Raw genomic sequence first — 21,803 nt, 5'->3', positions numbered from 1 at the left:
GCGTGAAGCCCAGACCGCCGGTATCAGAGGAGGCCGCCGGAAGGGATGTAGAGATGATAGACGCTGAGCTGGGGGAGAGGAATGTTGGCCTGGAGGAGGAAGAGGCGCGGAATCGCCCCGAGGAAGTGAGAGAACTGGGAATCGCCAAGGCGGTGATCGCCAGAGAATCCAGGCCCAAACCTGTCGAGCAGTGGCTCGAGAAGGAGATCGGAGGGAAAGTTTTCAAGCTCGGAAGATCTCTGGAGGTCGATCTCCAGGACCAGATCGCCAAGGTGATTGAGCGGCATCTGGACGCGTTTGCTTGGTCCGCTTCGGACATACCCGGGATCGATCCCGACTTCTTGTGCCATCATCTGGCGATGGACAACATGGTGAGACCGGTGCGACAAAGGAGAAGAAAATTCAATGAAGAGAGGAGACAGGCGATCAGGGACGAAACACAGAAACTCCTCGCTGCAGGCCACATCAGGGAAGTCCAGTACCCTGAATGGTTGGCAAATGTTGTACTGGTGAAGAAGAGTAACGGGAAATGGCGCATGTGCGTCAATTTCACCGATCTGAACAAAGCCTGCCCAAAGGATTCATATCCTTTACCAAGCATCGATGCCCTGGTTGATAGTGCTGCAGGGTGCAAGCTGCTGAGTTTCCTAGATGCCTTCTCGGGCTATAATCAGATCAAGATGCATCCCATGGATGAAGAAAACACAGCCTTCATGACGGAGAGGTCGTGCTACTGCTATAAGGTGATGCCGTTTGGGCTGAAGAACGCGGGGGCCACGTATCAGAGGTTGATGGATCGAGTACTTGCACCAATGCTGGGAAGGAACGTGCAAGCCTACGTCGATGACATGGTCGTGACCTCGCAGGAGAAAAGCAAGCACGTTGCAGACTTGGAAGAATTGTTCACGACGATCGCCAAGTTCAAGTTGAAGCTCAACCCGGAGAAATGCATTTTCGGCGTGGAGGCTGGAAAGTTTTTGGGTTTTCTCTTGACTGAAAGAGGAATAGAAGCTAACCCGGACAAGTGTGCCGCCATCTTGGCGATGAGAAGCCCGGCTACGGTGAAAGAAGTCCAGCAGCTAACAGGTCGGATGGCAGCCCTATCTCGCTTCGTGTCAGCTAGCGGAGAAAAGGGGCATCCCTATTTCCAATGTCTGCGGCGCAATAACAAGTTCGCTTGGACGAAAGAATGCGAGGAAGCTTTCGTCAAGCTAAAAGAGTATCTGGCGAGCCCGCCGGTTCTGTGCAAACCGCTGGCGGGTACCCCTCGCAGGTTGTATTTCGCTGTGACTGAGAGGGCGGTGAGTGCGGTGCTCGCCCAGGATCAAGATCAGGCTCAGAAGCCTATTTATTTTGTGAGCAAAGTGTTGCAGGGCCCAGAAACGAGATATCAGGCCCTGGAGAAGGCTGCGCTAGCTGTGGTGTTTTCGGCGAGGAGGTTGCGCCACTACTTCCACAGTTTCACAATACTGGTGATGACTGACCTGCCCATCCAGAAGGTCTTGAAGAAACCCGACGTTGCGGGAAGAATGGTGAAGTGGGCAGTGGAGTTGTCAGAGTTTGACATTAAATATGAGCCTCGAGGCCCGATCAAGGGGCAAATCTTTGCAGATTTTGTGGTCGAGCTCTCATCAGAGGCGACGCGGGTTGAAGGAGACGATTTCCGTTGGGTACTCTCGGTGGATGGATCGTCAAACCAGCAGGGTAGCGGTGCTGGAGTCATATTGGAAGGGCCCAACGGCGTGCTGATCGAACAATCTTTGAGGTTTGCCTTCAAAGCCAGCAATAATCAAGCAGAGTATGAGGCGCTGATCGCCGGGATTTTGCTGGCCAAGGAGATGGGAGCTAGGGTGCTGATGGCTAAGAGTGACTCGCTGCTAGTCACAGGCAAGTAACAGGCGAGTTCCAGGCTAAAGATCCACAAATGGCGGCTTACTTGGCGTATGTGCAGGAATTGAAGAGTTCCTTTGCCTCTTTTGAAGTAGTGCATGTGCCCCGAGAGCAGAATGCCCGAGCTGACTTGCTTGCTAAGCTCGCCAGCTCAGGCAAGGGGGGTAGGCAGAGGACGGTGATTCAAAAAACTCTGAAGACGCCAAGAGCATTTGTAGCAGATCACCTGGTCCTCCAGATAAGCAAGTCGACGGAAAAAGCAGCGAGAAGCCATAAGTCTTTGACGCAAGAAACCCTGAGATCGCCGAGAGTTAGAGCATGTCGAGGAGAGAAGGTGGACGTGATGCAGGTCTGCGCCGCCCATGAGCCAGACACTTGGATAACACAGTACAAGCGGTGCTTGGCAGATGGCCTCCTCCCGCTAGATCCAACAGAAGCTAGGAAGGTAAAGAAAAATTCCAGCAAGTATACATTGATTGATGGCGATCTGTACAGGTTTGGGTTCACTCACCCACTCCTGGAATGTATACACGGCGAGAAGTGCACGAGAATTATGGCAGAGCTCCACGAAGGTATATGTGGAAGCCACGTCGGGGGTCGAGCTCTGGCCGCGAGGACTCTCTGTGCAGGCTACTACTGGCCATCCATGAGAGAAGATTGCAAGAAATATGCCCAATGTTGTAAACAATGCCAGCAGCACACCGATTGGCATAAGGCACCTCCCGAGGAGTTGAAGTCGATCTATAGCCCTTGGCCGTTTCATACTTGGGGAATCGACATCCTGGGACCTTTCCCGCTGGCGATCAGGCAAATGAAGTACTTGGTGGTGGCGATTGAGTATTTCACCAAGTGGATTGAGGCAGAACCAGTGGCCCAGATCACCGCACACAAGATCGAAGGTTTTGTATGGAAGAACATCGTGTGCCGGTTTGGAGTGCCTAAGCGCCTGGTATCAGATAATGGGACGCAGTTTGCAAGCCACCTGTTGAAGAAGCTTTGCGAAGGGGTAGGAATACAACAAGTGTTTGCATCCGTCGAGCACCCCCAAACAAATGGCCAGGTGGAATCAGCTAATCGGGTGTTGTTGAGAGGTTTGAAGAGAAGGCTTGAGAAAGCCAAGGGAAGTTGGGCTGAGGAGGTGCCCCGTATAGTTTGGGCGTACCACACCACCGAGCAGTCAGGAACCCATGAGACCCCGTTTAGCTTGGTCTATGGGTGTGACGCCATGATTCCGGTGGAGATCTAGGAGAGCTCGCCGAGATTCCAGAACTTTGTAGAGGAAGACTCGAATGAAGAGAGAAGGCTGAACCTGGATCTGCTGGATGAAGTCAGAGAAGAGGCGAGGCTGAAGGCTGAGGCGGTGAAGAGGAGGATCAAGCGAAGATACAACTCAAAGGTGATGCCAAGGCAGTTTAGAGAAGGCGATCTGGTGATGAGGAAGGCCCACCAGTACGAGATGGAGAATAAACTATCACCCAAGTGGACTGAACCGTTCAGAATAACCGAGGCGCTCGGGAACGCGGCCTACCGCTTAGAGACGCTGGAAGGAGGGGCGATTCCTCGCACCTGGAACGCCACACACTTGAAGTTGTACTATAGTTAAGAGCTTTGTAAGTAAAGACAAACACAATGTTATATTACAATGTCTCTGTTAAAACAGTTTGAAGGCGGCACTCTTTTTTCCCTAAGGAGGGTTTTTAATGAGGCTACCCAATAAAAGAAGAGTTTTCGAAGTATAAGGTGTTCTCAGATTGCATGTGCGCTATTTTCAAAAGTTTTGACCTTGTCATTTGTACATGATTTAAGGCAAGAAAAGATATATCGCGTGCTTTCTAAAAGATTTTAAGTCCTCATCGTTTTCCGGCGATTAGAGGCACCAGTTAAGTTTTAAGTCCTCATCGTTTTTCGGCGATTGGAGGCACCAGTTAAGTTTAAGTCCTCATCGTTTTTCGGCGATTGGAGGCACCAGTTAAGTTTTCAAAGTCCTCATCGTCTTTCGGCGATCGGAGGCACCAGATGAAAGACCTCAACGCTCTCGCGCGTCCCGAGGCAAGTAAAAGACCTCCTCGCCGTCGAGCGAGTGCAGGCGAGAAAGAGAAAAAGTCCTCCGTGTTTCTGGGAGCGAAAAGATGTAACTCCTGGGGCAACGTAGAGGCAAGTTAAAGACCTCCTCGCCGTCGAGCGAGTGCAGGCGAGAGAAAGAAAGGTCCTCAGTGCATCCAGGGGGGAGGAGATGTACACCCTGGGCAAGTTGAGGCACCATATAAAGTCCTTATCGCCGTTGCGCGAGCTAAGGCCAGTTAAAGACCTCCTCGCCGTCGAGCGAGTTCAGGCGAGTAAAAAGTCCTTCTCGCCGATGAGCGAGTTCAGGCAAGTTAAAAGACCTTCTCGCTTATGTGCGAGCATAGGCAAGATAAAATCCTTCTCGTCTCGAACGAGTTCAGGTATGGCGAAGAGGGTGGAAGAAGCTTGAAAGGTGGCTAAGGTAGGTTCGAAGAGAACGCCTAGTCAGCCGGTCTTTTGCTCTGAAGTTCAGGGGGGGGAAAGGAAGGTCCCAAAGGGCGTTTCTACCCCAGATAAAGAAACGATTGCCAAAGCATGAGGCTGGGAAAAGCTGGTGTTGCCAAGAGGTCTTGGCGATCGGGAAAAGCTCAAACACGGCGAGAAGATTGAAAGACTTGTTTGATAAAGCAGGTCGAGTGGGACGTTGTTTGAACCAATGATTGAGTTACAGTTCGTTGCTTGGAAGGTATTCTTATGATAAGGTTAGTGCCTCAAGAGTACAAGTTGTTTAAAGTGATTATTGCTTAAGTTTGAAGTGGTTCGAAGCGGTTATAGTCAAAAGGTTGTGTTCGCGAAATCGTTAAGTTAAGACCGACAAAGTTAAACATACAAAGAAGGTGAAAGCGCTTAAAGAAGTCAGAAGAAAGAATACCCAAGTTTTGTGATTGAAATAAGTATCTGTTCAAAACACATATGCACGAGTTTTTACTACAAGGTATATACAAGCGAAATTATAAAGTAGCAGACGGGGTGGAGTTGGTCGAGCCTTCGGCGGGAACGACCTTTCCATCTACTACTTCGTTGTTTAACGACACCATGCTGAGGTCGAGATCAGGGAATAGGCATGCGAATTGCTCCCGAGCGGCTTCGAATCCAGCAACCAGAATCTGAGCGGAGCTTAGCTTAAGTTCTTCAATTTGCCCTTGAAGTTCTTCAACCTGTTTCTTGAGCTCCTTGTTCTGCTGCTCCAGCTCTCCAACCTGTTTTCGGAGTTGTTTGTTGGTCTCTTGAGCATGGAGAAGGTCGTCAGCAACCTTCTTGGATTCTGTTTGAGCTTGGGTCAACTCGGCAGCCATCTTCCCTTTTTCCTTGTTGGCCTCGGTGAGATCAGCCATGGCGTCGTCCCTCGCTTTCTCTACTTGCCCAAGTAGCTTCTCGCGTTCGACCGACCTCTGCTCCAGGTTTTGCAACTTGGCGGCATCAGCTTGGATGCGAGCCTCCAGGTCGCTCGCCTTGGTGCGGAGAGGCACGATCTTGCTTTCTAGCTCGACTTTCTCTTGGGCAAGATCATGAATTTTGCGGCGAAGGTCAGCAGCTTCCTTGCGCGCCAGCCTGAGCTCGGTACTCAGGGCATCCTCCACTCGGGAGTGTTCCATTTCCGCGAGCGTCAGGCTGAATGATACCTTCTCCACCTCAACCTTCATAGTGCTATTTTCGGTCTTGAGGTTGTAGAGGTCGTCTTGAAGCCGCCTGGTGGAGCTCTCCACAGCCCTCGTTATAATCGATGGGATATCCTCTGTTATGGTTTTGAGTTTGGCAGTCAGAGGTTCCCACATCCTTGTGACTTCAAGGGAAAGATTTGATGCTTGGAGAGGCGCCAGGGGGGCTTGTTGAGGGTTCTCGCCGCCACCTTCCTTAGCAGGATTTTCAGTGTTTGCATCCTGGCGTGGCGACGCAATCGGGGATTCGGTAATTAGAATTGGAGAGGTGTGAGCAACCTCATCCCCGATTGGAACGTTCTCTGCAGCTGAAGCGTTTGAAGGGGGGCCCCCTCCAGATGAGATATGAGGCGTAGAGGCACTTGGGGGGTCCTCCAGAAAATTTGGCTCTTGAGCCTCAGCTGCTGGTGGCGCAGTGGCCAGTGGAGTTGCTTGGACTGGTGCTGAAGGGGCTTGTGGTGTTGGCGATGAGGGAGGAGGAGCGGGCGTTGATGGTGGTGATGAGGTTGGAAGAGGGGGTGGAGCAGGTGGAGAAGATGGTGCCACCCTCTTCCTTTTCGTGACAAGGCCATCCTCTGTGACCTCGTCGTCCTCTTCTTCCTCCTCTTGGACGATTTGGGGGGCTTTCCGTTTTGGCCTCTTAAGGACCAGTTTCTTGCGCTGGGTGGGTTCCTTGGGCGGTGATCGCCCATGAACGATAGCCTTCTCGACCGCCGAGTTGGGAACCGTCTGGGAACCGGTCGCCAACCCGTGGTTTCGGGCGAGCGCCTTTAAGTCGGCGAGCATGTTCTTACCCAACATGGTGTCTGCATGAAACGAAAGTGCATGAGTTAGCTCAGAGAAGAAAAAGATAAGTGCATGAGGTAATGAAACAGCAAAACAGGTATATGCAGAAAAGGTAAAACCATTGTCTTGTGCGTATCGCACAAGACGCCCAGAAGCAGTATCAGAAGCAATATCAAAACAAGAGTATAGCGTCCTAACCTATTTGGAATTCCAACTGGTCCTCAAAGAATTCGAAGGAGATCAGGGTGGGGGTCAGGAATGTTATGTTGGCATCTGCCACCCTCTTCCAGAATAGACAGAGGTCTCGGTCCAAAGCTCCCATGCTATCAGGACTTCTGGGCCTCCTGAAGCAGCTCTTGGACTCCTTTTTCCCCTTGTCCACCCAGTACAAGGGGAAGCCATCAAGCAGGGAAGTGTCTTTATCGTTTGCGCGTACTTGAATGAACTTCCCCTTCCAGTCCTTATACGATTGCTGGAAGATGGTAAAAATGGATCTCCCAGCAATTGCATTTAAGCTGACCCACAGGCGGTCACCTGGGTGCTTGGCCTCAAAAACAAACAAAAACACGTCCACCGACGCGGGCAGCCCCAGGTGGTCGCACGTTATTTGAAAGGCTCGAACAAACGCCCAGCTGTTAGGGTGAAGCTGGGCGGCGGCAATGTTGAGCTCGGTCAAGAGTTCCCTCTCGAATCGGGTGAGAGGGAACCTGAGTTTGACCTTCTTGAAGAAAGTTGTGTAGACGAAGCAGAAGGGCCCGTCGGCGCTTACTTTGTCATCAGCGCACACTGGCAGAGCGGCGGGGCAAGGCAGCACCATCATCCTCTCGTCGTGCTCCTTGTGAAACGATTGATAGGCCTCGTCCCCCTTTGTCAACCGCAAAACTGCTCCCACAGTGTTCACCGACGAAGTCTCCTTTAGAAGGGTTGGATTAGCCCAGGGATATAGCGTTTTGAAGTCTGGCAGAGGGGCGGGGGCTCCTCCAACGTTAGATGGAGTCGCCTGAGCCGGGACAGTTTGGGAAGATGCAGGCCTCTCAGCCTGCGAAGAGGAAGCACCACGAACTTGTGTTGGGTCGTGTGTTGGGTCGTGTGCTTGTGAAGAAGGGTTTCCTGCTGAAGGAGGGGGGTTCGGGGTGATCTTTGTGCGAGTCATGATAGCAACTGCAAAGGAAGAAGAAAGAAAAAACGATCAGGGAATTACAGAGGCTGACTCGATCACAGAAGGAAGGTGAAAAAACGAACGAGTGTATGTTCGTCGCGACGATCAACAAAGCCCTAAGTTACGCAGAAGGAGAAATGGAGAAACAACCCACAGCGTATGCACCAGGCAGTTACAGGATGATGCAAATCGGTGAAAATGCAAGGGAACCCAGCAGATGAAGGAAAGTAATTACCTTTCGATGATCGGGAAGACGATGGAGGAAGATGGTGATCTGGAGCGTTGAAGAGCGTTGAGAGCTTTCGCAGAGGGAAGTTAGAGCGTTTTTCAAGCACGAAGGAAAGTGATGGAACAGTGGAGCGTAATGGGTTTAAGGGTTTTCGAAATAAGTTAGGAAGCGCTAACGGCAGATGAAGAGAGCCGTTGATGAAAGCCACGTGTCGAACGATGAGTGAAGGGGTTGGTGGAGCGTCAGAGCAGCAGAAAGTACCATCGCTTGGAATTCTGCGTCAGTGCCACGTAGATCGGTGTTAACGAAGGCTCTTTCAGTCTTTTCGCTAGACAAGTCCTCGCTTAAGACTGGGGGGCTTGTGTACCGCCCTGGTGGTCGGGTGTGATGACGTGGCATCCTGCTACAGTGTAGGCGTGTTGACAAGGCGCCAGGTTGGCAGATGGGAAGGAAGTCGGGAGGCACGTGTAGTCGCCAGTTGTTAAGTTGGCGTGTTCCGATTTCCAGATTGCCAGAATGGGCGATCACCAGGTTGAAGATGAAGTCGCCAGATGTAGACTCAGGCGACCAAGCAGTCGGAGATCGCCAGAACAAGCACATCGCCGAAGATGAAGGAGAAGCAGATTATGAAGGCGGCCGGCGAGACCACAGGGAAGGTGTATGAAAGTCCCCAACTCGCCAGTTCCAGTAGAGATCGCACTCCTAAGTTTGCTATGCACTGGGCAGTACCATGCATACGTAACTTAGCCAAAATGAGAGTAGAAGCTGCACCAAGTCAGGGAACCTCCAGATGATGGCACATGTATGGTTGGATGCGGGCCACGTGTCCAAGTCTGCAACTGCCAGGAGAGAGAAAGTCACCAGGTATATAAGAGCTCTTAACAAACTTTCTGAGGTACGCACGTTCAGTTCATACACTCTACGCTTGCGAGTGACAGAGCTGATTGTGAGAGAGGATTTGCACGGTTCTCGTTCTTAGTATTTGGTGATACCGTCACTGACTTGAGCGTCGGAGTGCGATCGGCCGCAGCGGCGCCGTGTCGTTTCTTTGCAGGTTCTTGAGATAGATCCCGAAGAGGAACGGAGGTGAGAAGCGGTGCGCACGTCGATCCCTTGACGAGGCATTCTCCAGCGCTCCGGTCAACAGGCAGGATCAGTTTCCCTCTAAGCACCTTCAACCAAAGAAATTACAAAAAGAGAAAATAATTGTCCCCTAGCTCCTAAAGCTTTGAACATGCTTCTTGTAAGCCTTTGAGGTGGGCTTTGACCTCCATGGGCGTCCTCCATTTGCGCCTCTACCTCTTCTTGATCTTGTTGATTGGCTTCCATGTCCACTTGAGCTTGATCTCCATCAACAAGCCTAGACTCCTGACTTGCATAATGTATCTCGCAAACTTGATCCGGGGCAATATATCTTGATCTCACCAAACTTTGTTTCGCAGAGCACCTACTCGATTGATCGTCTAATAATCTAAATTGCATAATTTCCTTTTCGAACGATGATTAGTTCCGGTGGGAAGCTTGAGGGGTTGTAGCATTAGATGCTTGATTCCAAAAATGGTACTATCCCAAATTTGTATTGGCCCAATGATATTAACATATGGCAATTGAGGCCGACCCACCCACCTTACATAAGAAATGAGTTGATTTTATCAGTCCACCCCCATATAAAACTATTTAGATATATATAAATATTGTAAAATAAATATAAAATATTATCTTTTATTTCATCATATTTAAATATTGATACACATTTAATGAATATCAGATATATTAAGACACGATCATACATATATTGAACCACTTTTAATATACAAAACAAAATTAGGGTAATCTCCTCTATTATATTGAAAAGGTTGGTGCAAAACTTAATTATAACCAGAAAAATGTATGATGGTGCAGGAAACTATACTTATATTTAATCTATCTTGTATGTGACAGATATGAGTTAAGAGAAAAAAATAAAATACAAAAAACTAGAAACACCTAATAAAAATAAAAGTGATAGTCCAAGTAGACTAGGCTGACCAGGCCATTAGGGACTGAGGTAGTTGCAGCCTGTGAACCCTCCACTGTCGGGAGTGGGAGGTGGTCGTTGCTCTGTGAAACCAGCCTCACGCTGTGCCCTCCACACTAAGAGCCAAGAGACCTTAGTCTTCACTAAAGTCCCCACACTCAACTCCCAACCTGCAGTGGGCAGGCCCTCTACAAAAACTTGTGAAATTCCGCCTTGCTTTCTGCAAATTTTTTTCTGGGTCCGTATTACGCTGAAAAAATTCACACAAGTACTTTCATATGCTGTTTGCACCCAGGTGAGGAGGAACATCCATAAACATATCACAAAAAAAATTCACAGTTTTGTTCACTCTCGGTCTGGGACTTACTACGCCTTACTCCTTGGGTATTTTGGTTTGAAATTTTTACCAGACATTGGTTGTTGTGTCTATCGAGTTTTGGCTAAGATTTGAGTCCCAGATTCGTCCCACAAGATTTGCAATAAATTTTTTATTCATCATTGTCAGGGCTGAAAAGAAGGTTCGTTTGTGTGTGAAACTGTTTGATTATTTGCCTAGGTGAATACTCATATGTTTGACCTGAAACCTGTCGCGTTTTGTCCTAAATTCAGTCGAGATTCTTACATGTTCAGGAAAAACCTATATCGGGAGAATTTTTCAGAAATTTTGTGCAAACCAAGGGTATCCTCTACCAAAACTTGTGAAATTTTGCCCTGCTTTCAGCAATTTTTTTGGGTCAGTATTACTCTGAAAAAATTCACACAAGTACTTTCATATGTTATTGCACCCAGGTAAGGAGGCACGTCCATAAACAATTCACAAAAAGAAGATACGTGGTAGAAAAGCCAGGATATTTTGTTTTCAGAAAACCAGTTTTGTTCACTCTCGGTCTAGGACTTACTACGCCTTACTCCTTGGGAATTTTGGTCTGAAATTTTTATGGAATATATTAGACATGAGAGGATTAGAACTCAAATTCAAAAGCAAACTTAGGAATACATTAGACATAACAATAAGGGGAAGAGGGTGATTGTTTTTAATGAGGGAGACTGGGTTTGGCTTCACCTTAGAAAAGATAGATTCCCTATTCAGAAGAAGTATAAGTTTATCTCCCAAAAGATGGTCCTTTTCAAATCCTCAAGAGAATCAATAATAATGCATATAAGTTATACCTTCCTAAAGAATATGAAGTACATGCTACTTTTAATGTTATAGATGTAAGAATTGATGGCTTAAACAAGATAGGGGTGAATTGTTTATCAAATATTTTCGCAAAGATTGAATAAGAATGAACCTTTATCAAACAATCACAGATAAGCAATTAAGGAAAACAATCAAACAATGCTACATAAACTGTTTAGAGAACTTTAACCGATTGAAAATACGTTTTAATTGGTTGTTTATATCAGCAACAAAAGCAAAACTAAAACAAACAGTTATAAGGTGTTAGAGAGAAAGAGATATACACAGCCAATTTTATACTAGTTCACTCAACCTTGAGCTACATCAAGTTCCCAAAACAACCACTGGGTTCCACTAGTAATCACTTACATATTACAACAACACAACCACAAAGAGGTGACCTTGAAAACCACAAGACCCACTCATCCTCTTTGCAACTACACACCTCAAGTCAGAACACCCTCTGACTTTACAGGATTTCACACACTTACAAGTTTATGAAAGTACAATTACAAGAATCATGAAAGGAATAGAAAACACCTGAGATTACAGAAACCAGGAAGTCCTATGATCAGATATTGTACCAATGCAAAGCTAAACAACAATCTTGCAAACTTTGAAAAACTTCTTTCAAAACTAATCTCAAACTCACTTTGTTTGATTTCAAACTGTGTAAAAACTTGTGTATTTTGTTCTGAAAGAAAGGCTATATTTACAACACTCAAAAACTAGTCGTTTAAGGCAACATTTATGAGCAAAGCAGTTTTGATCACATCCAAAACAGATTAACAAGTTTTCAAAAAACTGTTAGGAAATGTTACAATCAACCGGTTGAAAAGTCGTTTTAACCGGTTGAATTGGTTAGGCAGTTACATAACCAAGTCAAAAACAGTTTTAAAACCTTTAAACAAGCCAAGTGACAAAAAACCGATTATTTCGATAATTCAACCGGTTGTTTTTCTCTTTGCTTAGAAAAACACTTTTCTTTTTAAAATAAATTGGGCAAGCTTTGTCCAAGGGTCAAGAACTGATTTTTACATAGATTCTAAACACTCTAATCTAAACCCAAACCAAAAGCAGCACAACTTCAAGCTTCATCATGGATTTGAGATATCAAAGCTCCCATGCTCTACAATAGATCTAACACCTTTTGCAGGTAGTATAGATGATGAGGCAGAGACTTTTGATTTGAGAAGAAATCCTCTTTAAGAGGGAGGGGATGATGGCAGAGTCCTCAACACAAGACCAACCACTAGGGTAATGGCTAGAAGAATCCAAGAAGAGTGAGACTCTGCTACTCCAAGCAGAGACATTCTTTTATACATGTTTGAAGGAGCCAAAATCTAGGTGTACAATCTAGAGTAGAATTTAAAATTCTTACTTAAAAGTAGAATAAAGTTTTGGCTTGTACTTTGGCCTTGAGTATATTAGGGTTAGGGTTAGGTTTCTAAAACCTACCTATGGTATAACTGGACTTAATTAAAACCCACATTAAACCCTAGGACAACATCCTAAACCTAATTACTCACACAAAACACACATTATCACACTTGTCATGTGACTAGCAATTGGTGCCTAGTTCTAAATTTAAAACTCCCTCCATTTAGCTTGTAATTTGGCTAACCTCTTTACCTATAAAAGGAGGTGTTTGGCTCTTCAAAATTTAGATTAATAATATTAGATTTATGCTTCCAAATTGCAAGTTTATAGCTTTCCTTGTCTTGCCTCTCCTTAGGTTAGACACATTTGTTGATCTCCTGATGGAAGAGGCCCAAGGACAAGTTCAAATACAAGCCCGACAAAGAGAAGATTCGGGCCTACCACTAGAGTTATGGCCAAGAAGATCCAAGAAGACTGGGATATGGCTACTGCGACAAAGAAACTTCCCAATACATGTTCAAAGATGCCATAACTCTAGTGTAGAGTAGAATTTAATTCCTTGTCAAAATTAGCGTAGGAACTTTATTTGTAATTTTTCTTAGAATTAATTTTGGCACCTCAAACACCAACCTAGGTTAATTTAGGGTTTGTAAAACCTCTAAATTAACCAAGGTAAGAGGGCTTGGCTCATCTAATATCAAGATTAATCAATGAGTGAATTGCTGCCAAATTTGTGCCAATTACACTCTTGTCTCCTACCCTCCCTAGGATAGATGTTTGATCTTCAATTTTCCACTAGACCAAGTGATTAGGCCTCACCTATCACTCTCCATACCTATCCTTCACCTTCAAGGAATCCACAAGCTCTAAGTGAGCTCCTTGTCTGCTACAATCCATGAAGTTACCGCACCTCTCCACCAAGAAAACCAATCGGATTGAAGGAACTCTTCAATCATCTCCTCTCCCTTTCCAAGTGATTAGGCCTCATCTATCACTCTCCAAAACACCTCACGACACTCCAAGCCCTTTTATGAGTTTTGCCTTGGCTTCATTCCTCCATAGATTCTGCATCCAAATTCCAAACCAATCAATGTTAATTTCACAATCACGAAGAAGGAACTCCATCAACATTAGTGCATAAAGGCAAAACAAGGGCACCTTATTAAGTGCAGTTTTACGAACAGACGAACTCGTAAAAAATGCGGTGGCATTTTTTAAATTAATTTCATTTACAAATACGGCTATTTGTAACAGCTGCACTCGTAAATCAAACGCTTTGATTTACAAGTGCGATTGTTACAAATAGTTGCCCTCGTAAATCATTTTTACCCTAACTTCACCTCAGAAGCGCGCCATTCACTAGTCTTTCTTTCTCCATAAACGTTTCGCGTTTGCACTGTTCTCTCATTTGCGCTTCGCGTTCCTCTCTTCTTGAAGCGTTCTTGCCTTCGTGGTAAGTCTGGGAGCTCTCTTTCTTCTTCACCAATGTATTTTTCATTCATACAGCGTTATTGGTACGGTTCATACTGTTGTATTGCCTTCATTCATAGAGTTGCATTGCCTTCGTAGGTTCCTCTCTTCTTGCTTGTGTCTCCGTCGCTGCTTTCGCGTCCACTGCCTCGTCGGCTGCCGCCGCCGTGCAACCTTGGCTACTTTGCCTTCACACACAAGGTTGGTCGTATTCTTTGATTTTTTTTTTAATGTTATGATTTTTTTTTTATGTATTATAATTTTTATTTCCTAAAATTTATATTATTTAGTGTTTATTTTAATTTATATTATGTTAGTTGTTAGTTTATAATAGAATTATCATGTTTGTATTGAGTCTGAGGGTGTTCCACCCTCGACAATTGATACGTGTTGGTATTGAGTCTGGGGTGTCGGCAAACGCGTTAGGTAGAACACTAATTAAAATTCACCTTCATGACTATTTCAGAATAGAATAGATCGAAATTGGATTAATTCTCTTCACATAAGTGATGAGTACGAAAGAGGAGTAGAAGATTGTACCACCCTGGTAGTCGGGAGTGATGACGTGGCATCAAGCTACAGTATAGGCGTGTTGACGAGACGCCAGGTTGGCAGGAGGGAAGGGAGTCGGGGGGCTCGTGAAATCGCCAATTATTAAGTTGGCGTGCTCCGATCTCCAGCGTACCAGAACCGGCGGTCACCGGGTTAAAAATGAAGTCGCCAGATGTAAACTTAGGCAACCAAGTGATTAGAGATCGCCGGAGCAAGCACATCGCCGAAGATGAAGGCGGTACAGATTATGAAGGCGGCCGGCGAGACCACAGGGAAGGTGCGTACGAAGGCACCCTAGCTCGCCAATCCAGTAGAGATCGCACTCCAGGACAGCTATGCACTGAGTAGTATCATGCATAAGTAACTTAGCCAAAGGAGAAGTCAGAAGCAGCGCCCAAGTCAAGGAGGCTCCAGATGATGGCACGTGTACAGCTGGATGTGAGCCACGTGTCCAGATGTGTAACTGCCAGGAGAGAGAAAGTGACCAGGTATATAAGGGTTTCCCAACGAACTTCTAAGGTACGCACGTTCAGATTATCTTCTTTACGCTTGCGAGTTCTTGAGTATATTGTGAGAGAGAGAACTGGTTCACGGTTCCTTAGGAGTTCTTGAGTGTTACTCTTGAAGTATTTGGTGGTTCAGTCACTGACTTGGGCGTTGGACTGCGATCGGCCGCAGCGGCGCCGCTCTGTTCGTTTGCAGGTTCTTGAGGTGGATCGTGACGAAGGACGGGGGTTGACGCGTTGCACACGTCGATCCAAGTTTGACGAGGCAAGCTTCAACGTTCTGGTCAACAGGCAGGATCATCAGGCGCCCACCGTGGGGCCGTGTAAAACCTGTTCCCATCCACAGCGTGAGTTCTTGGAGGTTTTTGTAGTTTTCTGCGTGGTTGTGTGCTGGTGCAACCACTGTTCGCTGTTCATCTGAGTTTTGTTCGGTATTTTCGCGTTTTCCACCATTCGTTTGGAGTTTTGTTCGGTGAGGTGAAGTTTTCTGCTAATTGCGCGAGTTTTGTTCGGTGAGACTTGAATTCTTTGGCTTGTTTGGTTTTTCGTGGAAGAAGCGTTGGTTTCTGGTGGAGTTGCAGGTTTCTGTGGAGGTTCGCTGTGTTCTTGAGGTTTCTTTCGCAGTTTCGCGAAGTTCTGACCGATTGATCGCTGAATCGATCGTCGCTGAAGGAAGTGTTGTTCATTACTCTCTGTGATTTGCTGAGCTTTCATGAGAAAAATGAGAAGCAACCGTTCAAGTCCAGTTGCACCCGTTGCTGCTGAAGGCGCCGGCGCCATGACTATGGCGCAGATGGTGGAGATTATGCGTTCGTTGCAGGCGAATGTGGAAGCCTCGCGCATAGAACAAGCGAGAATGCATGAGGACCTGGTCGCCTCTCGGGCCAGGAATGATGAGCTTAGCAAAGTGACTGAAGAGCTGCGTCAAGCTCTTCAGGAGCAGCGAGGGCGTCCTATTGCTGAAGAGGTCGCGCCGTCAACACCGCCACGTGTTTTTCCTATGCCTTTCTCTCAGGCGATTACTGACACGCCTATTCCTACGAGTGTGGTACCTGTTAAAGCTGTTTTTACCGGCGTGGAAGATCCTGAGGCTCATCTCACCACGTTCCATACGCAGATGATGCTGTCAGGAGGATCAGACGCCGTGTACTGCAAGATGTTCGTGAGCACACTCCAGCGAACGGCGCTGGAAGGGTTTGTGAGCCTGCCTACCGGTCACATAACCAACTTCCAACAATTTTCAAAGATTTTCGTCGAGCAGTACATCGTGAATAAGGCACCGCCCTGGGTGTCTTATGATTTGTTTGATATAAGGCAGTATCAGGGAGAGTCCCTCAGGGACTACCTGAATCGCTTTGGGGCGCAGATGGTCAGGTCGCCGGCCAAAGATGAAGAAATGCTGGTCTACGCATTTAAGAAGGGCGTGCTGCCGGGACCATTTTGCGAAGCATTGATCAGGGCTCACCCTGCCACGTTTGCTGAGGTTAGGCGACTTGCGGTGGCCCACATCGCCAATGAGAGCGAAGTCGCCGAGAAGAGAGGGAGCGTGGCTCCCGCTAGGCCACGCGCCCAGACCAGGATCCAGCCACAGAGGGTGCTGGAGACAGCGGCGGCCAGAAGGGATCAGAGGACTCGCCATCGTTATGATCCAAGGAAGAACAAGGGCAGGGGCCAAGGACACCCGCAACCAGCACGCCGGGAGTACAATCGCCCGCCTAAGCACAAGTTTGTCATGGGATTGGCGGACCTGATCGCCATTCCCAACATATCTGCCAGGTTGAAAGCGCCCGAGAAAGCGGGCGACAAGGTGTTGGGACCAAAGCCAGACGCCTGGTGTGAGTTTCACCAAGGCTTTGGCCACACCTTAGACTCATGTTTAGCTTTAGGATACCAGCTCGACGATTTGGTTAAGAGCGGGTTCCTAAACGACTATTTGCTGGATAGGAGGACGGGGGGCGCGTCGAGCTCCCAACCAGCAGGTGCTGAGGCTCAGCAGCACGAGATGCCTACACACGGGGAAATCCACACCATTGCAGGGGGTTTCTCGGGTGGTGGATGCACCGCATCTCAGAGGAAGAGGTACGCGAGGTCTGTGATGACGGTGGATATGTTTGAAGACCACTCGCCGGAAGTGGACATTACGTTCACCAAGCAAGATCTTCGGGACGTTGTGCCTCATGACAACGATCCCATAGTCATCTCGTTAATCACAGCAGGAAGAAAGGTCCACAGGGTGCTGGTGGACCAAGGAAGCTCGGCAGACGTGATGTTCTGGCCGACTTTCACGCAGTTGGAGCTGCCCCTTGACCAGCTGAGGCCCTATGGAGGGTGTTTGTATGGTTTCGCTGGTGACCCGGTGGAGGTCAGGGGGCACATAGAATTGAGGACTACGTTTACAGATGAGGCGGGTTCGAGAACGGAGAAAATCAAATACCTTGTCGTAAATGCTCCCTCAGCATACAACATTCTGCTGGGGAGGCCCACGCTCAACAGGATAGGCGCTATACCGTCGACCCGGCACATGAAGGTGAAGTTGCCGTCTATGGAGGGGGTGGTGATCACCATCAAATCCGATCAGAAAGAAGCGAAGAAGTGCTATGAGAATAGCCTGAAAAACAAGAGATCGGTGAGTTACGTGACAACCACCCCGCCTCCTGGTGTGAAGCCCAGATCGACGGTAATAGAAGAGACCGCTGGAAGAGACGTGGTGATGGTGGATGTTGAGCTAGGGGAGGGGAACACTGGTCTGGAGGAAGAAGAGGCGAGGAATCGCCCTGAGGAAGCGAGAGAGCTGGGAATCGCCAGGGCGGTGATCGCCAGAGAGACCAGGCCAAAACCCGTCGAGCAGTGGCTCAAGAGAGAGATCGGAGGAAAGATCTTCAAGCTGGGAAGATCCCTGGAGGTCGAGCTCCAGGACCAGATCGCCAAGGTGATAGAGCGGCATCTGGATGCGTTTGCATGGTCCGCTTCGGACATGCCCGGGATCGATCCCGATTTTTTGTGCCATCATTTGGCGATGGACAACTTGGTAAGGCCAGTGCGGCAGAGAAGAAGGAAGTTCAACGAGGAGAGGAGGCAGGCGATCAGGGACGAAACACAGAAACTCCTCGCTGCATGCCACATCAGGGAAGTCCAGTACCCTGAATTGCTGGCAAATGTCGTGCTTGTGAAGAAGAGTAATGGGAAATGGCGCATGTGCGTCGATTTCACTGATCTGAATAAGGCTTGCCCAAAGGATTCATATCCTTTACCAAGCATAGACGCCCTGGTGGATAGTGTTGCAGGGTGTAAGTTGTTGAGCTTCCTGGATGCCTTCTCGGAGTATAACCAGATCAAGATGCATCCCATGGATGAAGAGAAGACTGCCTTCATGACCGAGAGATCGTGCTACTGCTACAAGGTGATGTCGTTTGGGCTGAAGAACGCGGGGGCCACGTACCAGAGGTTGATGGATCGAGTACTTGCACCGATGCTGGGAAGGAATGTGCAAGCGTACGTAGATGACATGGTCGTGACCTCGCCAGAAAAAAGCAAGCACGTTGCAGACTTGGAGGAATTGTTCACGACGATCGCCAAGTTCAAGTTGAAGCTGAATCCAGAGAAATGCATCTTTGGCGTGGAGGCTGGAAAGTTTTTGGGTTTCCTCTTAACTGAAAGAGGAATAGAGGCCAACCCGGATAAGTGCGCCGCCATCTTGGCGATGAGGAGCCCGGCCACTGTGAAGGAAGTACAGCAGCTCACAGGTCAGATGGCCGCCCTATCTCGCTTCGTGTCAGCTAGCGGAGAGAAGGGCCACCCATATTTCCAGTGTTTAAGGCGCAATAACAAGTTTGCCTAGACAAAGGAGTGTGAGGAAGCCTTCGTCAAGCTCAAGGAATATCTGGCGAGCCCGCCGGTTTTGTGCAAACCACTGGTGGGAACCCCTCTCAGGTTGTATTTTGCTGTAACTGAGAGGGCGGTGAGTGCGGTGCTCGCCCAGGATCAAGATCAGGCTCAAAAGCCTATTTATTTTTTCAGTAAGGTGCTGCAGGGTCCCGAAACGAGATATCAGGCCCTGGAGAAGGCTGCGCTGGCTGTGGTATTTTCGGCGAGGAGGTTGCGCCACTATTTCCATAGCTTCACGATAATGGTGATGACCGACTTGCCCATCCAGAAGGTCTTGAAGAAGCCTGACATTGCTGGGAGGATGGTAAAGTGGGCAGTGGAGCTGTCGGAGTTTGATATTAAGTATGAGCCCCGAGGCCCGATTAAGGGGCAGATCTTTGCAGACTTTATGGTCAAGCTCTCATCTGAGGCGACACGAGTTGAAGGGGACGATTTTCGTTGGGTGCTCTCGGTGGATGGATCGTCAAACCAGCAGGGTAGCGGTGCTAGAGTCATCGTGGAGGGACCCAACGGCGTGCTGATCGAACAATCCTTGAGGTTTGTCGTCAAGGCCAGCAACAATCAAGCAGAGTATGAGGCGCTGATCGCCGGAATTTTGTTGGCCAAAGAAATGGGAGCTAGGGTGCTGATGGCAAAGAGTGACTCGCTGCTAGTCACGGGGCAAGTAACAGGCGAGTTCCAGGCCAAAGATCCACAAATGGCGGCTTACCTGGAGTATGTGCAGGAGTTGAAGAGTTCCTTTGCCTCCTTTGAAGTGGTGCATGTGCCCCGAGAGCAGAATGCCCGAGCTGACTTGCTGGTTAAGCTCGCCAGTTCAGGCAAGGGGGGTAGGCAGAGGACGGTGATTCAAGAAACTCTGAAGACGCCGAGAGCATTTGTAGCAGATCACCTGGTTCTTCAGATAAACAAGTCGACGGAAAAAGCGGCGAGGAGTCACAGATCTTTGACTCAAGAGACCTTGAGGTCGCCAAGAATAAGAGCATGTCGGGGAGAGAAGGTGAACATGACGCAGGTCTACGCTACCCATGAGCCAGACACCTGGATAACACAGTACAAGCGGTGCCTGGCAGATGCCCTTCTCCCGCTGGATCCGACAGAGGCTAGGAAGATAAAGAAGAATTCTAGCAAGTTCACGTTGATTGATGGCGAGTTGTACAGGTTTGGGTTCACTCACCCACTCCTGGAATGTGTGCATGGTGAGAAATGTACGAGAATTATGGCAGAGCTCCATGAAGGGATATGCGGAAGCCACGTCGGGGGTCGAGCTCTGGCCGCAAGGACTCTCCGTGCAGGTTACTATTGGCCAACGATGAGAGAAGATTGCAAGAAGTATGCGCAGTGTTGCAAACAATGCCAACAGCACGCCGATTGGCATAAGGCACCTCCCGAGGAGTTGAAGTCGATCTATAGCCCTTGGCCGTTTCATACATGGGGAATCGACATCCTGGGACCATTCCCGTTGGCGATCAGGCAGATAAAGTACTTGGTGGTGGCGATTGAATATTTCACCAAGTGGATCGAAGCAGAACCGGTGGCCCAGATCACCGCACACAAGATCGAAGGCTTGGTGTGGAAGAACATTGTGTGCCGGTTTGGTGTGCCCAAGCGCCTGGTGTCGGACAATGGGACTCAATTTGCAAGTCACCTGTTGAAGAAGTTGTGCGAAGGGGTGGGAATTCAGCAAGTGTTTGCATCCGTCGAGCACCCTCAGACGAATGGCCAAGTAGAATCAGCCAATCGGGTGTTGCTAAGAGGTTTGAAGAGAAGGCTAGAGAAAGCCAAGGGAGGCTGGGCTGAGGAGGTACCCCGCATAGTCTGGGCGTACCACACCACCGAGCAGTCAGGAACCCATGAGACCCCGTTCAGCTTGGTCTATGGGTGTGACGCAATGATTCCAGTGGAGATCCAGGAGAGCTCGCCGAGATTCCAAAACTTCGTGGAGGAAGACTCGAATGAGGAGAGAAGGTTGAACCTGGATCTACTGGATGAGGTCAGGGAAGAGGCGAGATTAAAAGCTGAGGCGGTGAAGAGAAGGATTGAACGAAGATATAACTCGAAGGTGATGCCGAGGCAGTTCAGAGAAGGTGACCTGGTGATGAGGAAAGCCCACCAGTACGAGATGGAGAATAAGCTGTCGCCCAAGTGGACGGGGCCGTTCAAAATAACCGAGGCGCTCGGGAACGGCGCCTACCGCTTAGAGACATTGGAAGGAGGGGCGATTCCTCGCACCTGGAACGCCACGCACCTCAAATTATATTAAAGTTGAGAACTTTGTAAGTAAAGACAAACACGAAGTTATATTATGATGTCTCTGTTAAAACAGTTTGAAGGGGGCACTCTTTTTTTCCTAAGGAGGGTTTTTAATGAGGCCACCTAATAAAGAAGAGTTTTCGAAGCTTAAGGTTGTTTTAGATTGCATGCTTGTTGTTTTCTGAAAGTTTTGAAGATAGACCTTGTCACTTATATGTGATTTAAGGCAAGTTAAAGATATATTGCATGCTTTCTAAAGAGTTAAAGTCCTCATCGTCTTTCGGCGATCGGAGGCACCAGTTAAAAGACCTCAACGCCCTCGCGTGTTCTGAGGTGAGATAAAGACCTCCTCGCCGTCGAGCGAGTGCAGACGAGGAAGAGTGAAAAAGTCCTCAGTGTTTCTGGGGGCGAGAAGATGTAACCCCTGGGGCAATGTAGAGGCACCAGTGAAAAAGTCCTCAGTGTTTCTGGGGGCGAGAAGATGTAACCCCTGAGGCAATGTAGAGGCACCAGTGAAAAAGTCCTCAGTGTTCCTGGGGGCGAGAAGATGTAACCCCTGGGGCAATGTAGAGGCGCCAGCAAAAAGTCCTCAGTGTTTCTGGGGGTGAGGAGATGTAACCCCTGGGGCAATGTAGAGGCACGAGTTAAAGACCTTCTCGCCGATGAGCGAGTTCACGCAAGATAAAATCCTTCTCGTCTCGAACGAGTTCAGGTATGGTGTAAAGGGTGGAAGAAGTTTGGAGGGTGGCTAAGGTGGGTTCGAAGAGAACGCCTAGT

The 21,803-nt window shown here is 48.2% G+C and overlaps 1 pseudogene; it reads right to left on the bottom strand.

Annotated features, from left to right (window-relative positions):
- Window positions 1–9,841: 9,841 nt before the first annotated feature.
- On the bottom strand, window positions 9,842–9,989 carry LOC150023260 (signal recognition particle RNA; annotated as a pseudogene).
- Between the last annotated feature and the right edge of the window lie 11,814 nt (window positions 9,990–21,803).

Source organism: Phaseolus vulgaris, chromosome 11 (assembly GCF_051622355.1).
Source record: "Phaseolus vulgaris cultivar YP4 chromosome 11, ASM5162235v1, whole genome shotgun sequence".
In the NCBI taxonomy this organism is placed as follows: Eukaryota; Viridiplantae; Streptophyta; class Magnoliopsida; order Fabales; family Fabaceae; genus Phaseolus; species Phaseolus vulgaris.
Note: the sequence above shows the minus strand (reverse complement) of the source record. Positions and strands in the feature narration are given on the sequence as shown.